The sequence below is a fragment of the Euwallacea fornicatus genome, chromosome 22, assembly GCF_040115645.1.
Source record: "Euwallacea fornicatus isolate EFF26 chromosome 22, ASM4011564v1, whole genome shotgun sequence".
Taxonomy (NCBI): domain Eukaryota; kingdom Metazoa; phylum Arthropoda; class Insecta; order Coleoptera; family Curculionidae; genus Euwallacea; species Euwallacea fornicatus.
The window spans coordinates 1,431,140-1,450,429 of NC_089562.1; the positions used below are offsets into that span (position 1 = coordinate 1,431,140).

The 19,290-nt window shown below is 34.8% G+C and overlaps 1 protein-coding gene and 1 long non-coding RNA gene across 9 annotated transcripts in view; one reads left to right on the forward strand and one right to left on the reverse strand.

Moving 5' to 3' along the window:
• The window catches only part of Lar (tyrosine-protein phosphatase Lar), a 260,221-nt gene that overhangs the window by 205,192 nt on the left and 35,739 nt on the right, over positions 1 to 19,290 (reverse strand). For 7 of the 8 annotated variants that reach the window (XM_066295186.1, XM_066295188.1, XM_066295184.1 and 4 more), the window contains exons 1-2: positions 3,998 to 4,172; positions 130 to 191 (exon numbers count right to left, since the gene is read on the reverse strand). The gene's annotated coding sequence lies outside the window, so the exon portion shown is untranslated. Of the gene's footprint in view, positions 1 to 129; positions 192 to 3,997; positions 4,173 to 19,290 lie in introns of those variants that run through there. The other variant, XM_066295181.1, reaches the window with a different exon arrangement.
• The window catches only part of LOC136346244 (uncharacterized), a 228,791-nt gene that overhangs the window by 201,095 nt on the left and 8,406 nt on the right, over positions 1 to 19,290 (forward strand). The gene's annotated exons all lie outside the window — the stretch shown is intronic.

A 19,290-nucleotide genomic window follows, 5' to 3' on the forward strand; every position in this document is an offset into this window, starting at 1 on the left:
CCACCTTGTTATCTGGATCGCATTTTGTTTGGTTGTTGACGCCCGAATGAATATGTTTTTGTTAACTTATCGTATACTTTCAAAATATAGACAGTAAAGGGAAACAGCATAATTTCGGGGGCAACTTACCGTGAGAAGTAGGGGAGAAATGCGCGGTCCTTCACGGGAGGGACAACACGCTCCCCTGTAACCTGAAAAAATATAAATATCGTCAGAAATTTAACCAACCACAAGGCGTCAAAAGTACTAAAAACTGCGCAATAAGTCAAAATGTATGAGATACAAACGGGTTTAGTTTTTCCTCTCAAAGTTTCAGAAACTCAATTTCTTGCATGTGACATCAGTTGCATTATTAAATATCGCCAACAACAATTCCTTCAAGAAATTTCCTGTAGAAAGCTTAATCAGTTTTAGAAGGGTCTGGGTCTTCATGAAATTATGAGCCAAGACAGAATAATATGGCAAAATAACAATGGAAAACTACTTTTACAAGGTTTCAAAAGTTCAAATACCTATTGTTTTACAAGGTGTTTATTAAGAACCTGTATAAACTATATAGTGAGAATCTTTAACTAATTTTAAAATAAAAAGTTCATATGAACACATGTCTGTGTCGGCTTGGTTCTTGCGATACAGGCCTTCAAAAAGAAAACAGTTTGTTATTTTGATTGTGTTTTCGTTAAATAATATGTGAATTTGACGATATTCTGGATACTAAGAGTATTGGTGATGAGATATTCAAATACAGGTTTATTTAGTTTTCTGTTTAATATTAGAGAGGACCACATACAGTGGTGTACCTAAATTTAAATAACGATAATTCTTAGTATTTAAAATGTTCTAAATACTAAGAGTTATGTTGATTCAAATCCACGAGTTTAAAATATTTACTCTTAGTATTTAAAACATTTTAAGTACTAAGAGTTGCGGTTATTTAATCCATGTACAACACTGTATGTCAACACTGACTCTAACATTAAATAAAAAAAACTAAGTAAATATTTGAGCTTCTTGTCACCGATATTTTCAGTATCCAGAATTTCATTAAATTCACATGTTATTGAATAAAAATATAACCTAAATACCAAACAAAATAATCGTTTTGAACCCCTCTGCCTTAAGAGCCAAACCAATAGGGACCCATATTCATATAAACTTTTTATCTTAAAATTAGTCAAAGATCCACTTTGGACAGTTTGTACAAGTACTTAACAAACACCCTGTATAGAACCCAACACGTTGTTCCATTTTTTAACTTTCTATTCATTTAGGTCAATTTACCTACAGCATGTCTCTATCTAATAATAAAACGATTAATAATAGCACATTTTCAATGTTTTTGAAACGCCTCAAAACTATTTTTTTCTGTGGTTCATCCCGAATATTGCTGAATATTATGATCGTGACATTTATAAAAAAGAATTCCTTTTTGTGAATCTAAAACAAGCCACCATTGAATCATCCTACGTAAATTCAAGAAAACATTGGTAATTTGATTTAATTAAAACCAGAGGCATGTCATATCATATTAGCTGATTTTTACAAACAAAATTTTTAAGCAATATATTAAAAAAGGTATAAACCAGGAAAATTGGCTTCGGTTTACCTGCCTATATTGAACTTTTGTAATTTAAACGTTTTTTTCAACATCATTTTCGCTATACTTGGTTCGATAAACTCCTTACTGCCATTTGACAAATGACATGATGTAAAAAGTAGTGAAATCTACGTATTAATTGAAATGAAACGGGTCACCAATAGATCGTTATTCACTCGGGGGAGTCGGTTTTTTTCAATTTTCCTACACCTAGCTGTTACTGATCCGGACTGGCTTGTAGAAATATATTAATGACCGCGACGATTGATGTAGAATTAATTACTCTCGCCGGGTCTCGTGATAAATTGTGACACCTGGGCCCCGAACAGGAAAGTGGAATTACCGACGAGACAAAAAGTTAATTAAATATTTCGGTTGTCGGCCCCCTGTTTTACGGATTATTCCCATTTTTCATTGTAATCGCCATATTTTAGCTTCAAAGATTGTTTGACAAAATTCTTTAAATAACTTGACCCAAACTTCAAATTAAATCCAATTCCGCTGAAGTTCTCGGCAAAAAAAGTTTCAAATTTAGGCCGGATATTTGACAGTTGGATCCGAAATAAGTGATTTATCGCGGGTCCTTACAAGAAATTTAACCAAATCGATGTTCGTCGGGGTTTCAATTTGTGGATATATGAAAAAATACTAACTCTAAGTCGAAATTTCTACAAAATTAAAATACCCCTCATTCGAATGGATTTAAAAGGCGTAAGTGGTACTTTTATTTGTCATGTGCTTGTGCTCAAAAGCTATAAATATAATGCCCATGAGAAGCCTGAATATGAAATCGATGGGCCTCTATTTATGGCTTGTTACTCCTTTCGAAGTCTGCCTTAGAATTTTTTTCAAAGAAAGCTTTTTAGTGATTTTCCTGAACTCCCAACACAATCAAAGGAACACTATTTTCCATATACTCCATTTCACACTTAAGAAATGGCACTTATTTTTTGTTATAATCTTTAGAAAATTTATTGGAATTGAAAATTGCATACAGAAAGTTAAAAAAGTTAAAGGGATTTGCCTAGGGATTTATGCCTGATACAAACTGAATTCAGTATTAAAACTGCCATTAAAAATTGAAACTTTGAATAATGAAAGAGTTTTATGCCGCATTCTATTTCAATGGTAATAAACGTGAAATATGCAATTTAAAATATAGTAATTCAGGAGTGAAATTTTAACGAGAGTTTATTGTTTTAGTGCTTATGAATAATTCATACGGATATACAACTTTAATAAAGTAAGTACAAAAGGCAAAACAATATATTATTATATTGACATTGATTTGGAGACGCATATAAGTACCTTGGTCAATGTTCCCAGTTCAGAAATGAAAAAAATACATATAGACATTTTGTATTGAAAAATTGTTATTAATGGCATATTGGATATACCCAGAAACCTCAATTGATGTCTGGAGTATGGTTGGTGTTGATGAATTTTAATTTCACACACAATTAATTTAAATGACTGATTTGTTTTAAAAAAAAGTAGCTTTATTGGGACTTGTTCCAAAGCTTCTTGCTTTATTTAGGACAGTATCTATGTATAATAAGAAATCCTAATAGTACCGACTAAATAGATAAAAAGATAAAATTTTCTGGCAGACCAAAAAGCCAAAAATTAAAAAATGTCTATTTGAAAATCGAAAATTATAACCAGTTCCAGTCAAAACACAATTAACTTAATATCAGAATTATGTGAAAAAAATGTTACATTGTCTTGTATAAAAAAATATAAATATTATAACAAATCGACATTTAAAATGTTAACAGATTAACAAATAAAATGCAAGAATACTTTTGAAATTGGGACATATTCTAAGATCTGAGGAAGTTAAAAAAAATTTCAAACCTCAGAATATTGAACTGATGATCTGAAGAAATGTGAAGATGTTCAAGGACATCCAAAAAAATTTAAGAAAATTTTTGGAGGGAGACATTATGTTTTGTTCCAAATATTGGCAAGTAGCTTCTCAACTAATGGATGTAAAACACTAGTATGAATTGGTAAGTATCAGTGAATATCATATGATTTTCAAACTCTTTGAAAATAGAAAATATAGGTATCAAAATAGCCTTGTATCTCAAATACTAAAAGATATATCACAACTCTTGTTACGTAACCTGACAAAGAGATAACGCATAACAAACTGCAATGTATAGCATAGTAGTTGGCATTTAAATGTCTACATAGAGCCAAGCACGGCAGGAATATTGATTCATCAGCTGGAGGAAAACAATTTCAGCAACTTCTAAGTTCGTTTAAACATATTATAAACCTTCAACTCTGTAACTTAAACTAGAGCGGGACTACGAAATTTAAACAAATAATTGTCACATGTGCAAACAATAACAAATAATAAAAAATACATAACCAAAGTATGGCAAAACTTACGGGATTTTTATAGAAATCCGCCGGTCGCAGGCACTAAAACATCGCTCCTACTGTTTGTACACAAAGAAAACAACACAACATGATGGGAAAATGAAATTATTTCGAAGAAAATCAGAGAAATTATTGGAAAATTTATACAATAAAATTATTTGTTGTTTAAGGTTGATGACGGCTGACGGCCATATGTCAAACCGCTGCTTGATTGAGCGTGCGCATTCCATTGGTTTAGTGACAATTAGGAGTAGGACTAGATTTTTCGCTTATGGAAAGTGAATATCATAGACAAGGAGAGCGATATAAACCACTAAATTAGACTATACTGGAGGATAATGCGTTTGCAGCGCCCTCTTTGGGCGAGTGACTCAAATGCGCGTAAAAGATCGATGTCCACATGGAGAAAACTGTAATTACGCATCTCTGGAAATTATCGTAAATTTGAATTTGAGTTCGAGATAAATTTTATTCATTAATTCTTATGAGTGGACTGAATAGAATTTAGGTTAGCTAATAGAGGCAAAGACATATCTTCAAGGACACAGGTCTACAAGTGATTCTCATGTTGGATATCTATATCTCCGCTAAAGACTTATTAATACAAGTTATTTTTTCTGAAAATATTGCTTCTGATCCTTTCTGGATTTTTTTTTAATTTTCTCAAATTTTAAACATTTTTTTGACGCATTTTGAAAAAGTTTGCTTTTACCTGAAATTTGAGTTAAAAGAGTACTCATCTCGCCATAAATCAGATAAGTGGGTACTAAATTTAAAAAAATTACTTTTTATTATTTATACTTACGAAACTGCAATGATATAAAGTAGTTATCAAACTCTTAAAAATATTAATAATTCAAAAAATAACGCAGAAAAATTTGCAGAAAGCTTTGCCGTATGGTTTCTAAAGACATTTTCAAAGTTTATCAAATGAAATAAAAATGAGTTTATAAATGATTTGATAATTGTGATTTCATTTTTTTTTATTTAATAGACCGGCATTGCTGTTTTTAACTTGATCAAAAAAATTAACAGAATTTTTTCATCGTCAACAAAGACACTAAGTCATTCCCGGCATATCCACATTTGAAACAACATCCATTGCACTTCGCAATAATTACAGAATGAATTTTAAAAAATTACTGTTGCTCCATCTATCAAGTGGTAGCTCCACTCTTAAACCTCATCAATTACCGCAAGCGACATCTATCATCTAATAACCGTCCTATGATACCACCTTCCACAGATGGCGTAGTTTCCACGACACTCTAGTACAGGAACATAAATTTAGTTTTAAACAAATTTTTGTGAAGCTCCATAATGAATCTCATACGTACACAGTGAAGCCAATCCCGTGAAAGACATACACGTCACCGCCAAGATATATCCGACGCTTTATTGGGTTTCGCAGCCTCAGACGGGGATGGATTCCCCGGGGGATGCTTTAAGATAACAGGTTTAGAATGAGCTCGGGGTGAAGACTTCGGTTAGTATTAAAATCTATAGAGAATTGAGGAAACGGAAAAAGTCTGTTTGTTTCCAATCTGCCTCGAGGCGAGAGAAAGTCGAAAGTTCATATGGATGGTTGTTTTACGAATATTGGTTGGCAAGATACAATGAAGAGAAATTAAGCAGTTCTGCAGTTTTATGCCAGCAAAAAGGGGAATTTTTCGTCTGGCATCTTCGTCTGCAGTACCAATTTTCACAGTAATATCAACGGCAAAAGAAACGCGTAAAATGCGATGTCATCTCGTTAACCTATTTCGCAAAAGACCACGACGAGGGCGCATTTAAATACTGGAGGAAGTTGGAGGGAAGTGCGACGAATGCCAAGTTTTTCGGCTGACAAAAGGGTCAAAGAGCAAAATGTTTTCGAGAATTTTGCTTCATTTTCTCATTGAAATACCGGGAAACTTTGAATTAGTTTCAAATTGCTGAATTTCTGCTTTGTTAAACTCAGCAAATATAACTGGCAAATTGTTCTCTCGAATGATAGATATAGCTTGTGATTTCCCTGCTCTATCACTCAATAGAGGCCACCACCGTGTTGTTGCTAATAGTCGAAGGATGGCGCTTTTCTAAAAACTCACCTCTCCAACGACTGCTGTTTAACAAATCAATTTAATTCTCGGACTAGTTGAAATTCAGCAGTCTTTTCCTAATTAAATAATCCAACAACAGTCTTTTCGTTTTTAAATCCTGAGTTAATTAGAAAGTCTTTTCTGGGAAAAGGGGGCACGTCAGCCGCTTATCTGTTCCACTGCAGCAATTTGATTTAGTTTTGCTTGGAAAGCAGTAATTTCCATTCGGGAAAAAAGTTGGAAATAATTGAAACACACTCTCTTGTACCTTTTTAGCCTCAAAACAAATATTCACAATTGTAAACGAGACTGTGCTTCCAGGGACGGTTTGGACAAAATTATATTAATTTGGACCAAATATTTTTTGTTGGCAGGAGATTGATACTCGTATCATTATTACTTTTACATAATATTTGATTTTTGAGTGATTTTGCTATCGGGGAAAATCCGATCCAGTCGGCCCGAGTCTGCCTTTGGCGGGATATGTGTCACCCTGGGGCTTATATTACATTTCTGCGTTTGCCAGTCTGGGAGTTGCATTAAAATTGATAGCAATCTCATTAGTGGAGACGGAACGTACACATAAAACGAATGGGGAAGGTTTCAACGATAAAAAATTGGAATTGAAGATATTAAGTGTTTGGAAATAAAAAAAAATGCTCTGCAACCGAAGACTCTTAAGTGGTTCTTACTTATCCAAAACCGAGTTTAAAGGGCGTTCGACATCTAACACAAATCGGTGATTAAAAAATGAAACAAGTCCCCACAATGAAAACCTAATTAAAACAAATCAATAATACGCTTTCACAATGGAAGAATTGATCGTAACAGGCATTAGTGATCGACAAACCCTGGCTCAAAGGTCGGTTACATCAGTGTGGAACGTAAAAGCCTCTGATATTATTTATAGCTTCTCTGGAACACAATACACCCGAACACAATGCTTTATTTTCCCAATAAATTTACTGACTAGTACAACAAGACCGTTTGATAGTCATATTCAAGATAGTGAGGCATGAAAAATTACTGCAGCCCTGCTGCTGCATTGTTATGTTAACTTTCCGATATAGGAAATTTTGACCTTAAACTGGTATAGTTATTCAACAAATATTCATCCTCTTAAAGCCGAAGAAATTAGTCTAAATCTCCCAAAAGAACTGAAAGAAATAAGTTATAAATTCCTAATGGAGCGCTTATAGCTTTTCCGTATCTTAAGAGATTAGTTTCGGAGATGTATTAATAACCCTCCCGAATGGAAGCAGTAAATGAAATTGCCCTTATTGGCGAGACAGTTAAAAGTCGTCTTTAATCCGGTCGGTTTAATCCGGCCCCATAACCGCTGACAAGACTGGAAAGAAAGCAGCCACAAGCCGCGCAAAAACGTGACTGGATACGTCACGGTTGAAGAAACTCCCGAACAGGAAACTAATTAGAACTCCCGACACTTTGAAGTAATTGTTGGAGAAACGGTCTTGGCGTTTTTCTCACTTTTCCTTCGTTCCCAACCTGGCATCTGCTTGGGCTGAGCGTATAAACATGTCTTGTATGTACTACAATGGAACAAAGTCTGATATGATAACTATTCACCTAAAGATTTTCAGCCTTTAGTCTTAACAGGAAGTTAGGAAATTTATAATTCGAAAAAATGAAACCCGTAGGTATAGTGAGCCGTTAAGTTATAAAAATTAATCCAGAAAAACAGCCAAGTTTTAAAAAGTTCTAATCTTAAAAATATGCAGCATACCGCCTCTGTACTTTTGCCATAAGTAGTGTTTAACCTTAAACTTAACGTGAAAAAATTAAAATCTACCACTAGTTGTCCGCCTCTGAAATTCGTAAATCACACTTTTAAAAAGAAATCTCCAAGAATATCAGACACCCGAATACCGTTAATTCTTCTGGGGAGTTACCTACTCATCAAAACTTATTCAAATACGAGAGTTCGGAGGCTAAAAGGGCTATAACGTGGATATAACTCACCGTTTAATTTCATAGATATTTTTACTCTGGTAAATATCTCAACGTTATGGTACACCACAAGAACTTGGAAACGAGTTAAAGTTTAAAAAAAAAAATTGAAGTGATAAATTTTATCGCTATTTCAGGTTTTTAAAAGCTAAAATGAAATTCTTTGGTGTTTTTTTTTTTGGTGCGCTATTATGGTTCTCAATTTTAAGTTAAAGAAATACTGAACTGAATGTGAGTTGTAAATTTTATTAGTGGGAGTAAAATAAAGCATTTTTTTAAAGCTCAATTGGAGTCACAAAAAATACTAAATTCTTTAAGATAACGGACACCCAATTTGATTTCTATACAATCAGTCAACACCATAAAATTCTAATACACTGAAAGTTAATAAATCAAATATCCAAATTATTTCTTGGGAAATTCTCAACTGTAGAGAAGTTATTAATCAATTCTAGGGAGTTATTAAAGCTCTCGAGGACTTGCCAAATAATACAAATACGCCCTAAGATGCTTAATTCTAATTGAGAGATCCCAAATTCAGACAATGGTCTGATCAACTAAAATATAAATTTCAAAGTCCAGAAACCAATACCCAGTAGTCCAACATTATTGATTGTTTATAGTATTTATAATACTGTTGAGTAGGTGAAATTAGGATCAGAAGTGTAGCAAGCTTACATTAGATCTTCCCACAAAAAGATCGAAAATACGTTTGTTAATAATCAATTTTATCTACCTATTCATAGTTTCATCTCTTTTGGGATCTTAGAAAAACCAGCTACAAGCTCGGCTTTAATCCTGTCCTGAATAGTAAATCAAACCCAAGATATCAGAATGAATAAATATATAATATACGATGCTATGCTGCTAAACTATTTAGAAGTCCTTTGTCTTTTAGAGCGATGAGGGATGAGAGATGTAAAATATTTAATAATTATGTTACAATAATAAAAACACACATTGAAAATTTAGAAATATTACGCGATCTAAAAGTAGTATTTTAAGATATTGTGAAATATATTACAGATCAAGTATAAAGAACCTTGACAGGAACTGAGATTTTTGACAATTTTGTTCTTGAATAATGCATGCATATAAGGCTTCGATCAGAGTATAGTTTCAGTGGCTCCTACAAATTTTGGGTTCCCATTAATTGGAAGCTACGGAGCTATAGAGCTGATTATTGAAAAAATTAGGAAATCTTCAAATTACGAAAAACAAGGATTTGCGGATTTTTCTCTGTTTTAAAACGGAGAAGCTGAAGCATCAAAATACGCCGACTCATCTTTCATCGATAATCACAGTTTCTAAATCAATCTTCTCAGATTACTGGTGAAAACAGACAAACTAAACGTGATTAAAGTTCTCCGATTAGTTTTGAGTTAGGGCTTTAAGCTAACTTGCAGTAATGGTTCTGTGACAAACAGGTGTTTGGCGTAATTACGGCGAAATTTAAATGTAATTATAAGATTGCGTTTGATTATTTTTACATGTTAAAAAATAAGGTTTTAATGGAATAAAAATCGATTTCTTCAACATCTAAAATGCAACATGTTTCAAGATTTTCCTGCAATAATAAACAAGTTCCTCGTATTTTCAAGCCTTCAGAACGAAAAGGGATTATTAAAAATCTCTCCTAAGCCCGCTTTTAACTAAAAAGCAATTTCTTCACTTCCTGCCTCATACCACCACTTTTTCATAATTTTAATAAAAACCTGTTTTCATTACTCTACGCTTATCTTTTTCATTTATATGGAACATTTAAGCTACAGTGCGAGACTGTTAATATGGCAATTTTACTTCAGATTTTACATGGTTTTTCATGATTTACCTGAAAAAACAATTTCAAGAGTGGCCAATACAGAATCAATAAGATCATTCTAGCATAAAGCCTCGTAAATAACACCCCCCATTGTATCGTATCCTAAAAGGACACTTCTCCATTGAAAATATTGAAATATCGTAGCTTATCGTCCCTGAGTTGGGCGCAAACGGGAAAACTAATTTGTGTTTCATGTAAATTTCTCTAAGAGTAATGCAAATTCAATTCCCGATAACGACTACGTCCCTTTTTTCAGCTTGAGCCAAATCCTTTCATCCACATCACGTTTTCTTTTAAAGGAGACGAAAATTTAATAGGGTTTTTATCCCGGGTCGTCAGAAAGTTGTTTTGCATCTGGCTACTTGGAAAAAGCTCGTCGGTAAATTTACTGAGAACATCTGAATCTGAGTGTGTATGGAGCCGATGTAGCTTTAGTTTCCTCTTATCGTCCCTTTACAGATTGCCGACGTATTCAACTTCAGGTGACTTATTTACATTCATTCTCTTCGAACGGGGATTTAACGTAAATTCCTGATTGCTTTTGTCAGAAAAGGCAATTCACAATAATTTTGAACTAACTTTGCGATTTTCTCCATATTTTCGATAAGGATGCCAGTGCTAGGATTAGCGCGCTGGCGCAGCCGCATAGCAGCCTCACATCTAGTGCCGGTCCTTCTGGATCCCGAAACTTCTACTTCAGGTACACTTTCCAGATTCTCAATGTAAGTATACCCCGCCAAAAGCCACGCGTAGTACAGGCGTCATAAATCTTGGCGTAGTAGTATGGAAAATTGTGCGAAATGATGAGCTAATCTGTAAGGAAAGAACCTTCCTCTTTCCCCTCCTGGGGTTCTGCTGTCAAATAACTATATTAACGCAGCATATGCCTAACATTAATAGGACACAGTCACATAACTAAATCAAAAAACGACATAAAATGCTAAGAAATAATAATCATCCAAAAATTTAAACTTCTTAAACACGTTCGAAAGTTAAGCATAGAAATGCTAAAGGGGCAAAAGGTTTTCTATCTCTACCTTATAGACAAAAATATCAATACAAAAACTGCAACACACATATACGAGTCTATCTGCAGACCATTGTTAGACTACGAACATACATATATTGACGATAGGTGAAACGAAAAAAGAAAACAATACATACAAACAACAAAACAGATCCCACTAAGATTAACGGTAAAGATCTATTCAATCAATTACTAGATAAACACAAAAATATGGCAAGAAAAGCTGAAAGAGTACAAGTTCAGGAAAGATGGAAAAACAATCGTCACAACTGGACCATTCTAAACCCTCTTTGCCTTACAAGGCAAACAAGACAATCTCGCTTCCTTTTTCCGTCAACCACTCTATTGGAGTATTTCCAAATGTAATTTTTTCACTTCTTTGCATTTTATGAATGTTTATTTATGTATAGATGTAAGTGTTTTTCTAACAAGGGCATAAAACCAAATGGTCGATAGTCTTTTTCTCTGGAAATAAAGATTATATATACGTATATATGTATGTATATGTGTTCCAAGAATATTGGTAAAAGTGAGTTAACGTACTAGCGGATAAAATAATGGAACGATTCATCTCAACGTGCCTTATAAAAATTGCTTGTTTTCATTCTACAAGACACTTAGGTATTGTTTTTAGTTTTTTAAATTGGGAAAAAATTTCACAGTTGCACCGAATGTTTCCACTGTCGAACAAGGGCAGGAAATTTTCATTAGAATACTGGACGATCCGGAAACTAGCTCCAAACATATATATCTCTGAAGTAATGAGGATCAGAAAATCATTAATCTCGAGATTTTGAACGAAAAAGCAAGTTGTTTCCATACCAAATTGAGCCGGTTCAAAATATATGACCAAGAGATTTTCAATCTAGAGTTGAATTCGACAACAAGGCAACATTTCGAAGGAGAAGTTTATTTGATTGGAGAAACAACCATTTTACCAACACAAAAAATCCATATTGAATGAGAGAATGTAATTTTCAGTATGAATATTCGAATGTAATGTATGACGTGTTTAAGGTGTGACAAAACTCCGATTGATGACTTGGAAAATATATTGCTGTCGATGGTCGAATTTTGATAATTAGTTTTAGTTCATTTCTCGTAATTTTCAAGACGTGTTTTAACAAATGTTGACCTAACCTTCAATAATTGAAAGCGGTTAAAAATGTCCAAAAAATAAATATAAATAACCGAAAATGAAAATCGAAAATTTCCACAGGAAACCATGCAAGATGCTTCTGACAAGTTACATTTTACTTACCTCTCTGGCACTAAAGTTTGTTACAATTTATTAAGAACATTTGAGAATTGGAGTAGTCCACATTTGACACGTCAATGGTCTATACACAGGCCTACGCCGATGACCTGGCTGTTCTCTGCAGCGGCTCCAGGGCCGCCTTGCGGGGCGCCATGGCGAGGGCTGTCCGAATAGTCGATAACTGGTCGGTCTGTGGGTTTGAGAACAAATTCAGGGAAAACGCAGTTGATTTTTTTCAACAATAAAAGAAAAGAGATGTCACAACGGGAGATATCTCTCGAGCTTAAACTTGAATGCCACCAGGCGGTGAAGTATCTGAGTGTCTTCCAAATTATCCTGTTAGCGCCCACATTTCGCGAGCAAACTCAGGAAATCCACATACACCCGGTGAACGTGCAAAGAGGTTTTTGGCCGCACGAGGGATCTCAGCCCGCGTATTCTGGCCTGGCTTTACCATAAAGGGGATCGATTCTATGCGGACGTGTGAGAATGATAATGAAAGTTTTGCCCAATCAAATTGACGAATTAAAGTTTTTTACCAATCAATATCGACAAAAAGGTCATTCTCAGTCTAAGATTCTTCTATAGAATCAGGCCTCAGTAATGGGGCCCATTCGAGCACACCAGACCAGGGTGTAGGGGTGAAGTGTAGAGGAGAAGTCAGTATAAGCGAGCAGCTGATCAAGGTTCAGAGACTCACGTGTTAAAGATCCCGAACATAGAAAATGTCTTGCGGTCGTCGAGACTTCTGAACACGTGCTGGCGGAATATTCCGCTTTCATACGTGCCAGAACACTGTACTTGGGACATTCATTCCTATTATCCAACGAGATCAAGGAACTACGACACTATAGACTCGTCAGCTCCAGTCAGACTTGGACTCAGGAGAGACATTACAGGCCCAACACGTCTGTAAAAGCACTTTCGTGTCTCCCCCACTTCTGCCATTGATTTATTCATTAAAGCCCAAATTGACAACAGAAAATTCTAAGTAAATTATCACAACACATTTAAAACTTTATTACCTGTTTGTCGCAAAACATAATTTCTGCTCTGAAAAGCGAAATACCGGGGCCTCGCCGTTTCCGGCGACACTAAAATAAATTTGCAAGTTATTCAAATTCAGCAAACTTTTGTTTTAGTGTCGCAAGTGTTCGGTAATTTCTCTAGGCCGCAAAACGGGAACTTTTGTCCGGACGAAATGCATAATGAAAAGTGGGAAAAGTTTTTTCGGATTTGTTCTATAAAGTTCGTCTTCCTCTGTGGACGTACAGGATTAAAGCTTCGCTAATGATTCCGTTCGTTTGTAAGCCTTAGAATTTGATTTATCTCGCTCATTTCCATGGACTAAGCGAACTGGGTTGGTTTATTTTGTTTGAGTTTAATTTATTGGAACGTCCGGTTTTAAGGAAAAACTGATAGCGAGGTCGAGGTATTACTTCTTCAGGGGCTAATTATCAGTGACCCATTAGCACTAATAGACACGAGGAGAGCATTGATGACCAAAAAATTGTCGAAATAGCTTGAAACTGGGTACGGATAAAACCAAAAACTATTTCCTTTACAGAAAACCGTGATGGAATTTCGCGCCAAAAATTACTTTAATTTCTGAATTTTGATAAGTGGAAGCTCATACGATCCATTGTATTTGATTGACGTTTGTCCGATGAGCAACGAAAGTATGAGACCGTGTCCGGGAAACTTGAAGCTTCCTTGACGCTCAGAAGATTGTTTGATTACGAAAGATTCTTATTCAACACAAGTAAACAAGAAGAACCTGAAGCACATCATCATTTTTCCAATGAACTGATAAAATTAAGTAACAGTTGTGATCAACGATGGCTCGGTCAAAAGGATATTCCAATAGAATGGTTGAGGAGAAAAGAAAGCCGGATTGTCTTATTTTTCTTGTAAACCAAAGTGGGTCCAGTTGTGACGTTTGTTTTTCCTTTTTATCTGAATTCATTGTAGTCTTTCAGTTAGTTTTGTCATGTGTGCGCTTTCGCACAGTAATTGTTTAGATGGATGTGTAGCGGGTACTCGAGGTGCTTTATCTTTGTAATCAGTCTTGGTGCAATCTGTTCTCTTGTCTGTATGTACATACACATGTGGTGTTTAATTTTTGCCGTTAAATATGCCCTCAGTGCGTGTCCCGAGTCTAATAATTATCTGCAGATGGACTTTTGTGTACTTTTGTTTTAGCTTTTTCGCCGATCCCTTTATACGGCGGCGATCGCAAACGTCTCGTCTGTTTAGTCATTTCTATTTTCATATTTCGCAGGTATTAAGTCAGTTTCATTTCCCTTGTCAATTGCTACTTTCACATATGTTTCTCCGTTTTTTAGTTTAGTCGTGCGACTGTCTGCTATTAATGTTGGGGCTTTTTGCATTAATTTGGTGATTTGACAGCAGAACTTGGTTTTTGGTGGCAAATAGTGTTACTCCCCACCTATAATGCCTGAAGTCTTTCTACTGCTTTCATATTGTTTTTATCTTGTACAATAAGTAGCATAACGCCGTGCGTTATAGCTCAAATATTGTTTCGTCCATATGCCTTTTATCCTGTATCCTATATCTTGTATGTGTATACATATGAGTGTAGTCTAGAATACATATATCATAGCAGTATATATACATTCTAAATTAAAACTGAAAACAGATTCCTCTGAGGGTGCTTCTACTTCTCTTTCATGCTTCTAGTCGGCTGTTTTCAGATACATATTTGATAATATGAAGTAGGTATTTTGGCGTTGGAAATTTGAATAATTTGTAAAGTAGACCACTGTACCAAGGATCTCATATGCCTTATTAATGTCCATAAATAGACTTTCTGACCTTCTACCATTTGGATTTATGATTTGTATGTTGCTCATCTAAAGAAAAAGTTAATGAATAGTCGAGTGTTTTGGTTTAAAGCCAAAATATTTTGTCGTAGGGTAATAGGGGAAAGGAGACAGCGACTGAAAGTATTATTCAGAGAGGAATAATTCGCTTTTCCTAGTCTTCTTTTTGGTGTCTCTGACATTATTGATAATGTAGCCATGTATGCAAATGTACTGCCAGCCTCTAGGTCGGCGTCTGTCCCAATTTGGTTTTGGTTTCTACAAACAGACAACAATCAGTATTATTACATTCTATGAAATTGTAATTCAAATCCGCTCCTGTCATTCCTAATCGTTAAAGGTCGTTAATGATGAGTATTATGCCGTAGATATTGATGACCGTCGACGCGATAATTTAGCTCAAAACCCACTCCTCTATTTCATCTTAAAGTGTATCTTCACTATCGAACCCACTTAACATGGGCGAAAAAAAAATCCAATTCAGTCCAAATTGGGGCGGTTACCATGAAACGCCAACAAAAAAGGGCTGGATCTCATATTGGTCCCATCGTCGTCGATTTCAGTTTTCTGTCCTATTTAGGGCTTGGATCGACAGCAGTTAGGTCGGGACAGGGCTGGGACTCCCAGGGGCGTTTGCTAATGACAAGGGACGACTTTCCGTTGTAAAAACTAACTCGACGTAATTCTCAGCGTGCGTGTCGGCAATCAGATCGGCAATTCAATTAATTAAATCTAGGAGATAGATATAGAGATCTTATTAGGTCTAGGTAATTTTATTTCACGGGTAAAACTATGGGTTTGCTCGCAATAAAGATTGTTTGCTATCGGAATAAGAAATTTTGGCGTACTCAACGTTCTATAAATATTTTAAGTTTAAATGAAAAGAAATTTTATATTATCAGATGTCCAATTTACTCTACCCTAACAGAAGCCCGAACATTGAACTCCCCAACGTAATCAGCATAACACTATCATCGTGACAACAAAATTCCATGTTATCCAAAAACTGGCCGTTATCCAATATGTCTTTATTAGCTCCATTTGTTCCGTATATTAATGCCACAGGTAAATAATTGAATATCCAGTTACACATCCCCGGCATATTGGATTCATTACATTTCGTGTCTGTTTTGTTTTTGTCTGATGGTTTGCAGGCGCAATGACGTATTTCATGCGATTATCGCACGTGCATATTTTCATTACTACAAAGCTGTATTGATCAAATTTCCAGAGCGAATATGCTCGAAGAAGGGCGCGAAAAGAAAATAATTGGGCCATTCGGTTTAAATAGCCCAGGCGAATTTTAAAAGGGAGAAGGTAGTAGAATAAAGTGGCTATATTGTAGAAGACAGACGTGCTTTCATCCCCCTTGAAGTCCAAACAACCCCGATTCTCTTCCACAGAAAAAAGCTTATTGAAAGGGGGGCGGAATATCCACAGTTGCGAAGGTTTTTTAACGAGTTCTCTGCGTGAGACTTATGTATCTAAAAAGTTTCTTGCGATGTGCTTTTACGTTCGAATTGTTTTATTTTATAGAACTAAATGGAAACAATGTGTTTGGAAAAGAAAAATGGATATTAAAAAAGGTTTCGTACTGATGACTATTTAATTAAAGAGTGCCTTTTTCGCGAGTAACGTGAGTGGATTTCCAGTCGTGACAAATTGATACACCTTTCCCTAATTATCGTTGTACATTTTTTTACAAAATATGCTGATTTACAATGACAATTGAGAAGTTAAAACTTAAACTTCCATTAAACTACTCCCTAAAAATTGAATTTAATTCTTTTGATTCTGAGTAAAAAATTTAAGCCAACTTTATCCGGTATTATTTTTAATTAATCCTCAGTTTAAATTTGCGAAGTGAAGTTGCTTTATTTGTGGGTTTGAAGTTTTTAGAGTTAAATGCAATTTTTTCTCAAAATAAAAATCAAAGAATTTTATCTCCTAACAAAACAATAAAATGCATACGGAGTAAGATACGAAAACTAATGCAACTCTCCAATTATTTTTTATTGAATTTTTACTATGAATTTTTCGAAAAATCCATTGATTTAATAGTTTCAAGTTATTGAAATTCACAATGTATAGAAATTTTACAAAAACGCTTGCCATTGAATTTTTCTATAAACGAAACTACGCAACTTTATCCAATATTACTTTTATCGTTAAATTTTCAGAACCTAATGTTCCACTGATTCGTCAATTTCAAATGTTTCAACAGAATTTTATTCAGAATATGCACTGAATTTCCTTTGGAAACTTTAAGGAGGTTTGATCGTTCTTTTTGATTTTGTTGAACGTCACAGTTTGCTAAGAGATTTACGACATATTTCACAGTTTTTTGGCTTAATTTGTTAATAGGCAGTAAATTCATATGGAACTAAAGTAAGTGAAATTCGCATAATTGACCGAGTGTGATTAAAGGTATAATTGTACGAAATTTGATGAAATTAGCCTAAATAGGCTACACACTGTAATGTCACAAAGTCTCGTTCATTAAGTATTATGATCGTGATGGTAATTGTTCCCAAGTCAGTCTGATACGCCACTGTTTATTACGAAATTTAAATGCAAACGGCTAATTTAACTTCATGGTTCATTTAATGTACATCGCTAGAAGTATATCTGTACCAAATTTCAAGGAAATATCTCATATAAGTTGTGGGCAGTAAATTCAGAAACATTCAATTTTGTCTTAGAGCGTTTTAATTAAAATAGATGTAGTTATCATATCAGCGCAATACATCAACGTTTGCTTAGGAATTTAACTGAAATTTTCTACTAATATAATCAAATCAAATTTGATAAAAATTTCTTAACTGGTTTGCAAATAATAAAATAATTATTTTTTTAAGTTTCGCAAAGGTATTACTCAAATTTATGTTCTAGGAAATAAGCACTGACAATGATGTGTCACATTGCACCTTTCTTTATGTTCCTTTGATTGCACAGGTTAACAGAGACGAAAATCTGGAACGTTGTGGTCAGTAGCTATTTCATATGTTAATTGTACAACGGTTTAGTTTCGTCTTACGGTCACATGTAACAAGATATTTCCTCTCGTGCCGAGGTGCACCATCCAATTTTTTCTTGTCTTAAGAACAGTTTTTTCTAGTTTTGTGAGGTATCTTTCCCGATGCGGATCTCTGGATTTGGAAGGTTAATTCTTAAATTAAAAAAATACCTCTAAAATCGAAAGTTCGATAACTGAAAAATATCGCATATTTAACTTTCGATGAAAAAAACAAAATACATAATTATCTTGGAAGTTTTTGAAGTTAGTGGTGGGGGATACCGATTTTTCGCTACCTTTCAAGGTTTAAACGCCATTATCTCCGGAAGACGTGGCACAATTACCTTGAAAATATAGCTCAAATTAATCATCTCAATATAAACGTGCTCTAACAGGCTCTAATATCACTTTTAGTTTTTGAGATATGGGGCCAGTTGAATATCTGTGTTTATCATTAACGGTTCTCTAAAGCTCCGAAGAGACTTGTACATTTTATCTAACAGTGATGAGTGGAACGAGCCGATCGGAAAACAAGTTTCATGTATTTTCCTCTTTATCTTCGAAATACCGATGGTTTAATTTGGTTCGTAGGAAAAGCCCATATTTTTCAGCTTTGCTCGCTTCAACTTCCTTGCACTCAATGTTGCCCTTGTTGGCGATTTCGCTGCAGAACCTTTTTGTGTTTATCTTGTGTCTGAGCACCTCTTGTCGGCGTTGTTTGAGGAGTTTTATCGAGGTTTAATATTCGGAAAAAACGACACCGCAAACCATTTGCTGAACAGAGATGATTTGCGAGCTTGTTTGAAAACAGATTTGTGGCCTTGTCCAAACTCATGTTTCATTTGCCGTGTGGTTCATTTTTCGACGACATGTTCAGGTCTCTACGAAGCTTTAAATGATAGTGCCTCAAACTGTGTTACCAGTGCTTTCAAATCTCCACTAAAGTTCCATTTTTGATCCCTATATTTCTTATCAGTAATACAGATGAAAAATTGCATCACAAAATTGTTGTAGTTCGATGCTGTTGAGCTATATTCCATTTCACCTACTTAAAACTCCATTAACTCCCAAAACTAGTACCGAACTCACTTAACCTCTCTCAACCACCTAAAATATACACCTGTCTCATTGCGAAGTAATAAAATAAATTTGAAACTCGTTTAAATCGCAGGAACTTTCCCTTTGAAGCCGCCATTGTTCCGTAATTGTGCTGGGTCTCAGACTGGTAAACTTTCGAGTGAAATGGAAATATGCGACCATTCGGCTATATAGTTTTATTTTAATACT